Here is a 17,010-nt window from a genome sequence, read left to right as displayed (position 1 = left end):
CAGATCCGAAAGCAGAGAGACATAGAAAATCCATCATTACACTACACAAGTTCCAAAGTTGGAAAATAAAACCTGCAACAGAGAATTAAGCAGAGGTTTCATTTACATCCTCGATAATTGTTCCGGAAACTGCTTTGTTGCAGTGAAACGTCAGCTGGTTTTACACTGCCTGATTCTGCCCTTACAGGCAAGATAGCAAATACCAGAATGAGGTTCAGAGCCCTTGCTCGATGCAGACAAAACATAAATTGTCACACCCTGTACTCACAACCATTCTATCAACACCAAGCAGAGAGTACGGCCGGGGGCTTCCCCACCCCAGCGGGTATGGCGGGGACTCCCCGACACCAGCGAGTACGGCCGGGGACTCCCTGACCCCAGTGAGTAGTGTCAGGAAATCTATAATTATGAGTTCAGGACCAGCATCGATGCCAGTCTGCAAGCATGAAAGCTAGGAAAGATGCCCCGTCAGTTTCTTCCAAGTGTCTTCTGATCATCATGCATTCAGGCCACATATATACATACCAGTGATCGGAGCTACCCTTGGAGTCAATCACGAACTACCTTCAGTCACTGCAACAGAACAACTCATTCGTGTGGTCAGGATATAGACTCACACACACACGCACACAAACGTTGAGCAATGATCAGAAGGAAGAACCATGGCCTATTTCTCAGTACCCTAAATCCTGTAGTGTTGAAGTGTATCAACTGAAATAGGCAAATTCACCACAATCTGATGAAGTTTGCAAGACTTTATACCACATCATCAGGCAGCGGGGTGCCATGTGGGACCATCAGTGGAGTGTAAACTGACCTTACGTAGCAGCACTGTTGTGTCATTTCATCTCAAAATTACAGAAGTGACTGCCTGCCACATATATAACTTAAGGTTTTGGTTCTATTTTAAATTTACACAAACCCTGCACCTCGCCCCATAAGTGACTGCACTAACGGAATTTCTATCAGATTATTCATACAGAGACACAAACTACATTTGTAGGAAGTGATTTATTCTATATACGTACTCACATTTCAAAGATAAATGGTCATATCACACCATCACTAGTAATCAATATCAAACAACTATCTCCACAGAAAATGCATTTGGTTCGGCTGGACCCAATCTACACTCTAATGGTTTTTTCATTATTCATGACCCAGCTCACTCTGCTCTCCAAAGCCAAACTTATCAGTTAGGTATTTAAATTTCTTAATGGAAATCTAAATGGTTTCGAACTGCTTTGAACATCCCAACATCATGTACAGATGTACTGACTCCAGGCTCCCCAATAGCACGGAATACTTCATCTGGTCGCAGAATGGAACACCCCCGTGCTGATGGAGCTGGGTTTCATTTATGGCAAGATAACTTGTGGCTGCAGTTGCTAGTACAGCTGGGCTGAAGGTTTTTATGCAGGAGCACTTCAAATAGCACTTCTGGTGCATTTTGTATTGTCTGGGTTGAGGGATGTTATTGCTGGAGAAATTAGACACCAGTGCCAGCATCAGACACTCCCAGGACAGGTACAGCATAGGCTAGACACAGAGTAAAGCTCCCTCTATGCTGTTCCAATCAAACGCTCCCAGAGCAGGTAGGACACTGATTAGATACAGAGTAAAGCTCCCTCCACAATGTCCCATCAAACACTCCCAGGGCAGGTACAGCACAGGGGGCCTGAGGAATAAAGGCCCCCTCGACATGGAGTTATATAAAAACCACCTTTAAAAAAAAAGAAAAAAAAAATGGGAGTTAGGTACAGAGAAAAAAAAACGAAAAAAAAACAGGGGGCCTGAGGAATAAAGGCCCCCTTGACATAAAATATATAAAAGGGGCCTGGGGTATAAAAACCACCTTATGAAAAAAAAAGGGAAAAAAACAGGGTTAGATACAGAGAAAAGCTCCCTCTACACTGTCCCCATCAAACACTCCCAGGACAGGTACCGCATGGGGTGAGATACAGAGTAAAGCTCCCTCTACACTGTCCCCATCAAACACTCCCAGGACAGAAGAAAAACAGGTTAGATGCAGAGTAATGCTCCCTTGACACTGTCTCATCAGAGACTCCCAGGGTGGGTACAGCATGGGGTAGATACAGAGTAAAGCCCCCTCTACACTGTCCCATCAAACACTCCCAGGGCAGGTACAGCATGGGGTTAGATAGAGAATAAAGCTCCCTCTACACTGTCCCAAACACTCCCACGTGCTTTAGCTCCTAATAAAATAGAATGCTCCCCATTGCACCAATGTAACATTGTGATGTTGCCCACACTAGCCATCCTGTAGCCTCTGGTTGAGATTACTAATTCAGTGCAAAATTAGAAGTTATATGCTGTGGGCCCCTGCTCACTAGCAGCTGGACTGACATTATCCCAAACTCATTTGATACTGCCTATTCAAAATACCTAACTGAGAACGAGCTGGGTGGGATGAGTCAAGAAATGATGTAGAAAAGGTCCAACTTTTTGACTTAATTTTGGAATAAAAATTTACATATATAGAATAATCAGGATATCACATACCAGGGAGATAAATTTCTGCCAACTCAGCTGACAATGGGGATTCCAGACCGTGGGCACACAGTGCATAGTTAAAACAATTTACTCAAGTTCGTTTTGGCTGACGATGGTGCTGTCTCTTGTGTGGTTTTATTCTTTGGCAGAAAATGTAATGAAGTTTAGAGAATGGAAGCAATTCTCAAGATGAGCCTGAATACATAGTGCCTGACTGGGCTGCTGGGAGGGGCAAGGAGCAGACAAACCATAATGACAGCAGGCCTCTCCTCGTGCTCCTGACTGTAAGCTTTTCCTGATGCATTAGTTTATGATCAGCACTTCTCATCAACTTATCTATTTCCTGCCTATCCAACCAGCATAAAAAGGAGCTGATCCAGGGTCTATTAACATATTTGAAAGGAGCTGGATCTATGTCTGATCGGAGGTGGAGGTTGTGAGGCATTAAGAGCACTGCTTGCTTATTTTTCATTGAGGTAATGAATGATCTTAATATTCCTTAAAGTAGAGAATCAACAGATGATACTGGCAGACCAGAAAATCCGTGACAGAGCAACAGAATAACTAGACATGGTCTCTCTCAAAGGAGTGGGATTAATTCGCACGGCTGGGGATGAGGGCAGAGCGGATGCCCATGATGGAATAATCAGACACGGTCGATGAAGTTGGGTTGATGGGTTGGGATAGGGGTGAGGGGAGAAGAGGGGCAATCCACAACTGAATAATTAGACATGTTCTCTCAATGGTGCAGGGCTGTTGGGTTGAATGCCTTGTTCCAGCTCTGTAAGTTACTCTTTTAGGCAAAACCCTTTTTTCCAAAAAACGCTCACCTACCCCACTGGGTGCAGCGCCACAAGCACCGACCACTATTCAGTACCTTGCTCAAGTCCCCACTATTCAGGTATGAATGAGACAGAATGCCAGCCAGCAGAGGGCATTGCAGCAGAGCCCAATCTTGCCCAATGAAAACATGTGGACTTTCCAGTTCGGGTCATGAGTTTGAGTTGGGGACAGCACCAGGAACTCTGGCTGATTTCCTCCTGATGCAGTTTCATTGTCAACACTGGATATCGCAGATTTTCAGCAACCTGGAGTTTAAAGGCTGAAATGGTGATAAGCTCCCTATTGATCTCTGCTTCTTAAACAAGTTAATAGTAAGCTGTCTAGTTATCTCTATAATTAGTCTGAACATTAAGAGCTCAGGGCTGGGGCCCTACAGACATTGGACAGCAGGGTTCAACAAGTGGGGCCATATTTGGGCGGCACAGTGGCGCAGTGGTTAGCACCGCAGCCTCACAGCTCCAGCGACCCGGGTTCAATTCTGGGCACTGCCTGTGTGGAGTTTGCAAGTTCTCCCTGCGTCTGCGTGGGTTTTCGCCGGATGCTCCGGTTTCCTCCCACCACCAAAGACTTGCAGTTGATAGGTAAATTGGCCATTATAAATTGCCCCTAGTAGAGGTAGGTGGTAGGGGAATATAGGGACAGGTGGGGATGTGGTAGGAATATGGGATTAGTGTAGGATTAGTATAAATGGGTGGTTGATGGTCAGCACAGACTCGGTGGACCGAAGGGCCCGTTTCGGTGCTGTATCTCTATAAAAAAAAAATTAGCAATACAAAGGCACAGCTGTCAGTCCATCATCGGGTTCTGGTAACAGTTTGCCTCCCAGCTACTGCTTTGTCTATTGGCACAAGAATTCCAGATTCCCGTATTAACCTGAACTCCTAATGTACCTTAACAGGTTCCATCAGAACCAGCAGGTCTCACCCAGAGGTGGGTATCAGGGCATGGGACCCTGTGAACAGCAACAGGCTTTTTTTTCCTGTTAACAGACACCAGAATTGCAGGCAACTGGAGATGGGACGAGAGAGGGAGGAATCAGTGTGCATCTGGTCAGCAGTAAGCCTCAGTGCCTTGCTTCCCAGTATGCCGGAGCTGGCTCTGTGTAGCAATGTTGAACTCAGCTAGAAAGGTAACTTATATAGGAGAAAATTGTCCCACAGGAGAGTAATCAGATAAAAATCAATGCCATGTCACAGACGGAGATACTAGGAGGAATGACTAAACACTTGGATTAGAGGTGGGTTTTAAGGAAGGAAGGAATGAGGGAGGTGGAATGACTTAGGGAGGGAATTTCACTGTGTGAGTAATATATGATTAAAGGCACAGCCACCAGTGGTAGGATGAAGGGACGGAGGTATGCACAAACAAGAGTCAGAGGAAGAGAAAACTCAGGGATGTGAAGGGCTGTAGGGATGAAGGTGGTTATTAAGGTGGGGAAGGACAAGGCACGAGGGGCATTCAACACAAAGATGAGAATATTAATTGTGATGTGTTGCTGGACCAGCAAACCAAGAAGGTCAGCGAGCAAAGGGGTAATGGGTGACTGGGCCTTGGTATGGGAGAGAATAAAGGCAGCAGAGTTTTGAGTGAGCCCAAGTTTATGTAGGGCGGAGGATGGGAGGCTGACCAGGAGAACATTGCAATAGTCGGGTCTGGAGATTCAAGGACATGGATGAGGGTGTCAGCAGTAGACGGGCAGGGATAGGCGGTAGTATGGAGGTGGAAGTAGGTGGCCTTTACTGAGGCCGATGTGTGGTCGATCTATGGGTGGCTGTTTGTGTGTGCGCGCGTGTCAATGAAGGAAGATGTCAATGAGAAAGCCATACCAAATTTACATGTGTCTGGAACTCGGCCACATATTCACACACATTCAAGTTACCCATTGTCTGGTCTCCCCAATGCCTAGATTTATAAATGGGTACATACTGTGAGCCCCAGATTATAGATCATACCCTTAGTAGGAATCTGCCGCTTTCTTTTACGACAGAAGCTTTGGTTTTAAAACACAGGGTCAGAGAAATCTGCAAATTTTGGGAATGTTATAAATCAGTGTAAAGGCTGAATCTACACCCTTAGGCTTGACAGTAAATCTTCCCTTTAAAAGGACATAAACTCTGCAGCATTTAACCACCCAGTCTGTAATATCCTCAGCACAGCAATAGGATGGCAGATAAGCACTGAGATCTCTTACCTTAAATCTAAGCAACCACTTAATGCATAAATGAAGCAAATGAAAGAAGTAAGAAAAAAAACAGCATTGACAGGTTAGTCGAAACCACAGGATAGGAGTACAAAAGGAATCCATGTTAAAGCATCTGATACGGCGTCATGTTACAAATCGGTTACAGAGTGAAACAGAGCGCGAGTCACGGCCACAATTTGAACTAATGCATAATTTGCCCTTTCAGAAGACTTTCAGAAGTGCTGACTGCTTGGGGCATCAAAAGAAGAGGGCTTTGACCACCTGATGATTAAACTTTGGCTGTAAACCTGCACAGAAGTGATTCAATCACCCCCAATGTTAAATGGCTTGGTTTTCTGATCTCAGCTCTCCAATTCAGTGATTGCTGATTCCTAAACAGCAACTGTGCAGCTTGACAATGCACATTGTGCAACTTCTCCGCAAATTCTGTCTTGCAAGGAAGTGGGGAGGAGGGAGGGGGAGTGTAGATGGCTTTGATCCAGACACTCAACTGCTCAATCTTCCGAGTGCTGTCTGTTACAAGGCTCTCTTGTTCTATTCTGGATCTCACAATTATAGTACATATTATACAAACATTTAAATGTATTTGGGGTGGAGGGCAGGGGTGGTGGAAAGAAGAAAAAATAAACTTTCATGCAGCTGTAAACAAAAAAAGATTTGGTTTATTTGAACACTGTGTACCTCTAAACTCCCAGAACCGACGGCAGAACTTCCATCTGAATTTGGAAGCTCTCTCCAAAGGCCGAGAAGGTAAAGGACCATGTGGGCCATACAGACTAGATAGTGCCAAGTTCTGATTCTGGGTGGTGTGAGGTTGACTGGCCCAAAGCCTCAGCTCCCGAGTAAGCATAGAGCAAAAATTGGTCTGGCCTCCGGAGCTGGATCACTACCCAGCAACCACATCTGGAAAGCCCGTGTGCTTACATCTAGAGAACCAAAACAGTTTTGGTCGCGCCTGTAACCAAATTGCCGGAAACTCCAATCGACAGTGACACATCAAGAATGACTAGTCACCTATGGACTGCACCGCAAGATACAGCATCTTCAAGAAAAGAAAGAGAAAACAGACAGGAAATAGAGCCTCAACATCTGTATCTCCCAATGAGTGGTTCTTCTCCCTTTCAGATCTGAATCATCCTCATGTTGGTTACTGTTTAGATAAACTCTGAATACAATAGAATGCGGCAGCTTTCAGACCTTATGAGGTCTACAAGAAAGGGCTCAATTAAGGTCTCAGCTGGTAAAATATTCAGTAAAGAGAGGACCATAGTGCTGTACCAGATTGGGGAGGTGTGTATAGAGAGCAGGAGCCCAGCCATGTTCGAGACCAGGGAAGGTGTGTGTAGAGAGAAGATAGATAGGAGCGAGTTGGTGAGAAATTGGGCGGGGCGGGTGGGGCAGAGGAATGTGGCTGAAAGGGTGGGGCTGAGGAATGTGGTTGAGAGGGTGGGACCAAGGGATAGGGTGGGAGCGTGGGATAGGTTGGGAGTGTAGGATCGAAGGATAGGGTGGAAGTGTGGGACCGTGGGATAGGGTGGGAGCATGGGACAGAGGGATAGGCTGGGATTGGCAGTTGGAAGATATGTTGAGATAGTGGGTAGATGAAGGTAGAGTTTTATGGTGAGAAGACGGGGAGGTGAGGTTGGGTATGAGCGATAAGGACAGATGTGGGATAAGGAATATCATGGGAATCTGAGTTGAGGGACATGGTGGGTGAATGGGACTGAGGGTAGCAGGACTTGTTTTAACAAATAAAAGCAAAATGCTGCAGATGCTGGAAATCTGAAATAAAAACAAGAAATGCTGGAAATACTCTGGCAGCATCTGTGGAGAGAGAAGCAGAGTTAACGTTTCAGGTCAGTGACCCTTCATCAGAACTCGCATATTAGAAATGTGAAGGGTTTTAAGCAAGTGGGGGTGGGGCAGGAGAGATAACAAAAGAGGTGTTGACAGGACAAGGTCACAGAGAATAACTGACCAGAAGGTCATGAAGCAAAGGCAAACGGTATGTTAATGGTGTGCTGAAAGACAAAGCATTAGTACAGAGAGGGTGTTAATGGACTGAAAACTGAACAGCCTGGTCCCCCAAGAACAAACATGAAGAAAAGTGGGTAGGCACAGTAGAAACAAGCTAAACAAACTAAAATAAAATAAATATATTAAAAAGAAAAAAGAAAAAGAAAAAAATAACTAAAAATAAAAAGGGGGGCCCGTCATGCTCTGAAATTATTGAACTCAATGTTCAATCCGGCAGACTGTAGCGTGCCTAATTGGTAAATGAGATGCTGCTGTTCCTCGAGCTTGTGTTGATGTTCACTGGAACACTGCAGCAATCCCAGGACAGAGATGTGGGCATGAGAGCAGGGGGGAGTGCTGAAATGGCCAGCAACCAGAAGTTTGGGGTCATGCTTTCGGACTGAGCGGAGGTGTTCCGCAAAGCAGTCACCCAGTCTGTGTTTGGTCTCCCCAATGTAGAAGAGACCACATTGTGAGCAGCAAATACTGTATACTTAAATTGAAAGAAGTACAAGTAAATCACTGCTTCACCTGAAAGGAGCGTTTGGGGCCTTGGATGGTGAGGAGAGAGGAGGTAAATGGGCAGGTATTACATCTCCTGCAATTGCAGGGGGAAGATGCCGTCGGAAGAGAATGAGATGGTGGGGGGTAATGGAAGAGTGGACCAGGGTGCCGTGGAGGGAACGATGCCTTTGGAATGTTGACAGGGGAGGAGAGGGGGTGATGCGTTTGGTAGTGGCTTCACACTAGAGGTGACGGAAATGGCGGAGGATGATCCTTTGGATGTGGAGGATGGTGTGCTGAAAAGTGAGGACAAGTGGAACCCTGTCGCGGTTCTGGGAAAGAGGGGACGGGGTAAGGGTAGAGGTGCAGGAAATGGGCCGGACACGGTTGAGGGCCCTGTCAACCACAGTGGGGGGGAATCCTCGGTTGAGGAAAAAGGAAGACAGGTCAGAAGCACTGTCATGGAAGATTGCATCATCAGAGCAGATGTGTCAGAAATGGAGAAACTGGGAGAATGGAATGGAGTCCTTACAGGTGGCAGGGTATAAAGAAGTGTAGTCGAGCTAGCTTTGGGAATCGGTGGGCTTATAATGAATATTAGTAGACAGCCTATCCCCAGAGATGGAGACAGAGAAGTCGAGGCAGGGAAGGGAAGTGTCGGAGATGGACCATGTAAAGGTGAGAAGGATGGAAATTAGAATCAAAGTTGATAAAGTTTTCCAGTTCCAGGCAGGCGCAGGAAATGGCACCGATACAGTCATCAACGTACCGGAAAAAAGAGTTGGGGGAGGGGGCCTGTGTAGGACTGGAACAAGGAATATTTGACATATCCCACAAAAAGACAGGCCCATGCGGGTACCCATAGCAACACCTTTTATTTGAAGGAAGTGAGTGGAGTTGAAGGAGAAGTTGTTCAATGTGAGAACAAGTTCAGCCAGGCGGAGAAGGGTGGTGATGGATCGGGACTGGTTGGGCCTCTGTTTAAGGAAGAAGCGGAGAGCCCTCAAACCATCCTGGTGGGGAATGGAGGTGTAGAGAGATTGGACGTCCATAGTGAAGAGGCGGCGGTTGGGGCCAGGAAATTGGAAATGATCAAAATGACGCAGGGCGTCAGAAGAGTCACGGATGTAGGTGGGAAGAGACCGGACCAGGGAAGAAAAGACAGAGTCAAGATAGGAAGAAATAAGTTCAGTGGGGCAGGAACAGGCTGAAACAATGGGTCTGCTGGGACAGTCCTGTTTGTGGATTTTGGGAAGGACGTAGAAGCAGGCTGTCCGGGGTTGTGGGACTATGAGGTTGGAAGCTGTGGAGGGAAGATCTCCAGAGGAGATGAGATCAGTGACAGTCCTGTGGACAGTCACTTGATGTTCTGTGGCGGGGTCATGGTCCAGGGGGAAGTAGGAAGAAGTATCTGAGAGTTGGCGCTGTGCCTCTGCAAGGTAGAGGTCGGTACACCAAACAACAACAGCACCACCCTTGTCTGCAGGTTTGATGACCATGTTGGGGTTAGACTTGAGAGAACAGAGTGCGATAAGTTCAGAGGGGACAGGTTAGAGTGAGTGAGGGGGCCGGAGAAATTGAGATGGCCGATGTCTTACCGACAGTTTTCAATGAAAAGATCAAGAGCAGGTAAGAGGCCAGAGGGAAGGGTCCAAGTAGAGGGAGAATGCTGGAGGGGGGTGAATGGGTCTGCTGGTCAGGGGGAGGACGCCTGGTCGAAGAAGTGAGCCCGGAGGTGAAGGCGACAGAAGAGCTAAACGTCATGCGAGCGCGAAATTCATTGAGGTGGGGGCACAAGGGGATAAAACTGAGTCCTTTGCTGAGTACAGAACATTCAGCTTCAGAGAGGGGAAGGTCAGAGGGTATGGTCAACACACGACAAAGCCTGGATAGTTCAGGGACACCTGATTAATAAAAGGAAATTGTGACCTTGGCTGTGTACAGCTCTACAGTAAAGCGAGCAGAAGCAAAAATCTTCGAGAGGCTTTGTAAAGCAGCTGCCATTTTATTGAATGCTGCACCATAGAGCTTAGAAGTGGCACATGGCTCCACAGCACTAACAGAAGCCACTTAGTGACTCAGTGTGCCCGATCTAAATTCTACTTCAGTTCAGGATTGGTCACCCCACTAAGCTTTACCTCACAGCAAAAAACAATTTCAGAAATGCACCAGTTGGTGGTACTCAACACCAGGATAAACTGCTAATCATGAGATCCCAAGATAATCAAAAATAAAACAGCATCTCCATCTTTTGAGAATAGGAGCCTGCAAAGAGCTCACAGTGGAAGTCACAGGGACATTTCTTCAGACTGGGGATCTGCAACCTAATCTCTCTCAATGCTGGTCACAAAGGTTACAAGATTTTACGAGTCAGTATTTCAATAGTAATATTTCCAATGGTGTTATGTTGTCAGCAGTACAGGAACTTTACCCTAAGTGTCTAAATGCAGACAAGATGCCACTTTTGATGAAGTGTCCAATTTTCATTGGCAGAGTTTCAAAATTTTGATGTCGTATTTATGCTCCCCAAGAACGAAACCAGACTGAGTAATCACCACCCCTGTCTCCCTCAAAGTGCTGACTTGATGTGGTTCTGAAGTTGGTCGGTGGCTCTGATACCACACCCAAGGAGGCATGCATGAACCTGGGGAGTTAGCGCAGACAGACTAACAGTGGAGGGCAGCACCAGCCAGTCCAACCATGTCCTGATCTGATGTTCAAGTGTGCACTTCCCACAGAGGTCCACTGACACCTAGCTGACTATACTTTCTAGCCTGACAGTGCTATGGCCCTGGCTGCAAGCTATTAATGCAGCAGAGATCAGGGATAGAAACTGGGCCCTAGTACTTTTTGGTGCGACTGTGGGTGGTGCCTGGATACACTGAGCCATCGGGGACCAGGAAACTTTACCATTACCCACTTTTTAAAAAAACCCACTCTCGACTCCTCAATTCTTGCAGAGTACCGTTCCATCTCCAATTTCCTTTACTCTCAAAGTCCTCGAATGTATTGGCACCTCACAAATCCATGCCCATTTTGCCAGCAACACCAGGTTTGAACCCCTCCAATCAGATTCCCTCCGCCACAGCACTGAAGTGGATCCCAAAGTCATAAATGACATCATATGTGACTGTAACAAAGCTAAACTATCCTTCCTCAACCTGTCCGCTGTATTCAACACAGTTAACCAATGGCATCCTCCTTCAATGCCTCTCATTTGCTGCCCAGCTAAGTGGGACAACTCTTGCCTGGTTCCATTCTTACCTTTCCAATCATAGCAAGAGAATCATCTGCAATGGTTTTACTTCCTACTCCTGAGCTGTTGCCTCTGAGATTCCCCCATTCACGAATAACAACAAACTTAACCTCAACGGGCGGCACAGTGGTTAGCACCGCAGCCTCACAGCTCCAGGGACCCGGGTTCAATTCTGGGTACTGCCTGTGTGGAGTTTGCAAGTTCTCCCTGTGTCTGCGTGGGTTTTCTCCAGGTGCTCCGGTTTCCTCCCACAGCCAGAAGACTTGCAGGTTGGTAGGTAAATTGGCCATTATAAATTGTCCCTAGTATAGGTAGGTGGTAGGGAAATATAGGGACAGGTGGGGATGTGGTAGGAATATGGGATTAGTGTAGGATTAGTATAAATGGGTGGTTGATGGTCGGCACAGACTCGGTGGGCTGAAGGGTCTGTTTCAGTGCTGTATCTTTAAAAAAAAACACTACCCCTTGGGACCCCTCTAATGCCTCCGATTTGTCATGCTGCTGGTCCAACATCCAGTACTGGATGAACAGAAATTTCTTCCAACTATATATAGGGAAGACCAAAACCATTATCTTCAGTCTCACAGAATGGTTACAGCACAGAAGGTGGCCATTCGGCCCATCGTGTCCACACCGGCTCTCTGAAGGAGCAACTCCCCCAATTCCATTCCCCTGCCTTCTCCCCATAACCTTGCACATTCTTCCTTTTCATAAAACTGTCTAATTCCCTTTTGAATGCTTCAATTGAACCTGCCTCTACCACTTTCTCAGACAGCGCATTCCAGACCTTAACCACTTGCTGCGTGAAAAAGTTATTCCTCATGTCACTTTTGCTTCTCTTACCAAATACTTTAAATCTGTGCCCTCTCGTTCTCGATCCTTTCGCAAGAGGGAACAGTTTCTCTCAATCTACTCTGTCCCGACCCCTCATGATTTTGAATATATCTATCAAATCACCTCTCAGCCTTCTCTTCTCCAAGGACAACAGTCCTAACTTCTCCAATCTACCTTCACAACTGAAATTCCTCATCCCTGGAACCATTCTCGTGAATCTTTTCTGTACTCTTTCCAATGCCCTCATGTCTCATGTGCGGTGCCCAGAATTGGACGCAACACTCCAAATGAGGCTGAACTAATGTCTTATACAAGTTCAACATAACTTCCTTGCTCTTGTACTCTATGCCCCTATTAATAAAGCCCCCAGGATACTGTATGCTTTATTAACCGCTCTCTCAACCTGTCCTGCCACCTTCAATTACTTATGCACATATACATCTAGGCCCCTGTGCTCCTGCACCCCCTTTATTTTATATTGTCTCTCCATGTTCTGCCTACCAAAATGAATCACTTCACATTTCTCTGCATTGAACTTCATCTGACACCTGTCTGCCCATTCCACCAACTTGTCTATGTCCTTTTGAAGTTCCACACTATCTTCCTCATAGTTCACAATGCTTCCAAGTTTCGTATCATCTGCAAACTTTGAAATTGTGCCCTGTACACCAAGGTCTAGGTCATGAGTATAGATCAGGAAAAGCAAGGGTCCCATCACTGACCCCTGTGGAACTCCACTACAAACCTTCCTCCAGCCCAAAAAACATTCATTAACAGAGGAAACTCTCTGTTTCCTGTCACTCAGACAATTTCATATCCACGTTGCTACTGTCCCTTTTATTCCATGAGCTACAAGTTTTCTCACAAGTCTGTTGTGTGGCACTGTACCAAACGCCTTTTGAAATTCCATGTCCACCACATCAACAGCATTGCCCTCATCAACCCTCTCTGTTACCACCTCAAAAAACATAATTTTCCCTTAAGTAGTCCATGCTGGCTTTCCTTAATTAACTCACACTCCTCCATGTGACTACTGATTTTGTCCCAAATTATTTTTTATAGAAATTTTCCCACCAGCGAAGTTAAACTGACTGGCCTGTAGTTGCTGGGCTTATCTAAACGCCCTTTTTTGAACAAGGGTGCAACGTTTGCAATTTTCCAGTCCATTTCCCGAGTCTAAGGAAGACTGAAAAATTATGGGCAGTGCCTCTGCTAATTTCCACCCTCACTTTTCAGTATCCTTGGCCCTGGTTCTTTATCCACGTTAAATACAGACAGCCTATCTAATACTTCTTTATTGACTCCAATTTATTCACCCCGGCTCCATTCTTACCCCATTGAAGTTAGCCTCCCCCCAGTTAATTATTCTTACCCTGGATTGCTCTTTGTCCTTTTCCATAGTCAGCCTAAATCTTATGATACAATGATCACTATTCCCTAAATGCTGTCTTGATCCACTTGGCCCACCTCATACCCAAGAACCTGGTCTAGCAGTGCCTCCGTTCTCATTGGACTAGCAACATACTGCTGTAGAAAATTTTCCTGAACACACTCGAGGAACTCTTGCCCCTCACTGCCCTTTACACTACTATTATCACAGTCTATGTTTGGATAATTAAAGTCCCCCATTATAACTACCCAATAATTTTTTCACCTTTCTGTAATTTCCTTGCAAATTTGTTCCTCCACGTCCTTCCCACTAGCTGGTGGCCTATAGACAACACCGAGCAATGTAACTGCACCATTTTTTGTTCCTTAGCTCTAGCCAAATTGATTCTGTCCTCGACCCCTCTGGAGCACTGCAATGCTCTCCTTAAATCAATACTGCCACCCCTCCCCCTTTTTTCCCTTTCCTATCTTTCCTGAACACCTTGTATGCAGGAATATTTAACACCCAGTCCTGACCTTCTTTGATCCAGGTCTCTGTTACAGCCACAACATCATATTACACAAAGTAATCTGCGCCTGTACCTCACCAGTCTTATTAACCACAGTCCGTGCATTCACATACATGCAGGTTAACCCTGATTCAGACTTTATTACTTTCTCCCTTACTCTGATCTCACCTAATAATGTACTATTCCCTACTCTTGTGCTATCTATCTCCCCCAGTATTCTGTGCATCTTGATATTCTTCTCTAATACTTGCTCCGAGTTCCCACACCCCAGACAAGTTACCAGTTTTGCTTCCCTCCAATTTGTGCTCCCTCTCAGGTTCCCATCCCCGACAATTTAGTTTAAACCCTCCTCAACAGCACGAGCAAATCTCCCTGCGAGGATATTCGTCCCAGTCCTGCTAAGATGCAACCCATCCATCTTGTACAGGTCACAATGTCTGATAAATCTGATGCCCTCCCTCCTACACCAGTTCTCCAGCCACGTGTTCAATCGCTCAATTCTCCTATTCTTATGCTCACTTGCACGTGGGACTGGGAGTAATCCTAAGATTACTGCTTTTGAGTCCTGCTTTTTAATTTCCTTCCTAGCTCCCTAAAATCTGCTTTCAGGCCCTCATTTCCCTTTGCCATGTCATTGGAACCGATGTGGACCACGACCTCTGGCTGTTCACCCTCCCCCAGAATAACGTCCTGCAGCCACTGTGTGACATCGTTGACCCTGGCACTAGGGAGGCAACACACTATCCTGAAGTCACGTTTACTGCTGCAGAAACCCCTGTCTGTTTCCCTAACTAACAAATCCACTATCACTACTGCTCTTCCATTCCCCTTCCTCCCCTCCTGTGCAGCTGAGCCACCTATGCTGCCACAAACTTGGCTCTGACTGCAATCCTCTGAGGAACCATCACCCTCACCAGTATCCAAAATGAAAATAACGATTAGCGAGTGACATCGTCTCAGGGGACTCCTGCACTACCTGCCTGCTTCTCTTAGACTGCCTGGCAGTCATCCATTCCCTATGTGCCTGCATACTTCTAACTTCATACTTCTCGCCACAAACTACATTCCCCAACTACCAACTCCACCCCTCTCCCTAGACACTGTCTGAGGCTAGGAGCCTTGGCATCCTATTTGACCCCGAGATGAGATCTGGCCCCATATCCCTCCTTCACCAAGACTGCCCACCTCCTCCTTAACATTGACCACCTCCATCCCTGCCTCAGCTCATGTGTTTCTAAAACCCTCATCCATGCCTTTTTGTTACCTCTAGCTCAGGCTATTTCAATGCTGTTCTGGCTGACCTCCCGTCTTCTACCCTCTATAAACTTGAGGTTATGCAAACTCTGCTGCCCGTATCCTAACTCGCAACAAGTCCCATTCACCCTTCACTTGTCCTCGCTAACGTACGTTGGTCCAGCAAAGCCTCTATTTTAAAATTCCCATCCTTTTTTTCAAATCCCTCCATGGCTTCGTCCCTCCCGACCTCTGTAACCTCCTCCAGCCTTACAACCCTCTGATATTGTTCTTTATTCGTTCGTGAGATGTGGGCATCGCTGGCTAGGCCAGCATTTAATGCCCATCCCTAATTGCCCTTGAACTCAGTGGCTTGCTTGGCCATTTCACAGTCATTTAAGAGTCAACCACATTACTGTGGGTCTGACATCTCTGCGCTCCTCCAATTCAGGCCTCTTGAACTTCAGATTTTGATTGTTCTACCACTGGCAGCTGTCTCTTTAGCTGCCTAGGCCCTAAGCTTTGGAATTCCCTTCCTAAACATTTTTCTCCTTAAACCTCTTTGACCAAGCTTTTGGCTGCTTGTCCTAATATCTCTTTGGCTCAGTGTCAAATTTTGTTTGATAACACTCCTGTGAGGCATCTTAGGACGTTTTTATTATGTTAAAAGCGAGATACAAGGACAAGTGTCTGTTGTTCATCATCTTCACAGTGTTCTCTTCACTAGATTTGGATAGGCAACAGGACCATCATTAGTTAAGATCTTACTGCAAATCCCCTGCATTCTTGACCCGCTGCCTCTACATCACCCACAGGTAGAGGTGCAGATCTCACTGAAATCTTCCTATTATCCTGACTCTCCGTTCATTATCCCCCATTCAGGGCAAGCCACTATCTCCCCAAACTGTTTATAGAGTCTCAAATTGCAGAATCAAACTCATTTTCAGTGCAATTGTCACTCAACGGTCCAGATCTGCACAGGCAGATCCGAGCGCTGCTCAGATAATCTCTCACAGAGATGCCAAGACAGCACAGTGATACAGGTACGTCTTCAACTGCAGTATCACATGCTTCCTCCTCCTATGAGGAGGTTCATAGGAACACCGGAATAGGAGGAGGTCATTAAGCTTTTGAGCTCCACCATTCAATTAGATTACGGCTGGTCTGTACCTCAGCTCCATTTATCTACATTTGCTCTCTATTGCTTGATACCCTTACCTAACAAAAATCTACAATCTCAGTTTTGAAAATTTAAATTGACCCAGAGAATCCACAGTATTTTAGGGGAGAGAAATTGACATTTCCACCAATCTGTGTGAAAACATGCTTCCTGATTTCACTCCTAAATGGCCTAGCTCTAATCTTAAGATTGCGCCCACTTGTTCTGAGGGAATAGTTTTTCTGTAACGATCCTACTGAATCTTCAATGTTTTATGTCACTGTCCTATTCTGTCCTCATTTCCTAATGTTGACTCTTATTTGGCTACAGTTCCACTGGCAACCAGGTGCCTTTCACCTAAATGGCTGTTGTTGATATGTGAACCAGCACTGTGAGAGCTTGCAGGATATTTGACCATGGGGGCATCACTGCCGACCTCACTCCTATCCTCCCCTGATGTCCCCACATGTATACTTCCCAGCAGCAGTCACCGGATACAAATCAAGAGCAGGAACACTGGCTTATTCTTTTCCCCTTCTGTGATGCAGGG

The 17,010-nt window shown here is 46.0% G+C and overlaps 1 protein-coding gene across 4 annotated transcripts in view; it reads right to left on the bottom strand.

Moving 5' to 3' along the window:
* Positions 1–17,010, bottom strand: part of LOC137372245 (abl interactor 2) — a 93,759-nt gene that overhangs the window by 44,417 nt on the left and 32,332 nt on the right. The gene's annotated exons all lie outside the window — the stretch shown is intronic.

The sequence above is a fragment of the Heterodontus francisci genome, chromosome 7 (genome assembly GCF_036365525.1).
Source record: "Heterodontus francisci isolate sHetFra1 chromosome 7, sHetFra1.hap1, whole genome shotgun sequence".
Classification (NCBI taxonomy): domain Eukaryota; kingdom Metazoa; phylum Chordata; class Chondrichthyes; order Heterodontiformes; family Heterodontidae; genus Heterodontus; species Heterodontus francisci.
Note: the sequence above shows the minus strand (reverse complement) of the source record. Positions and strands in the feature narration are given on the sequence as shown.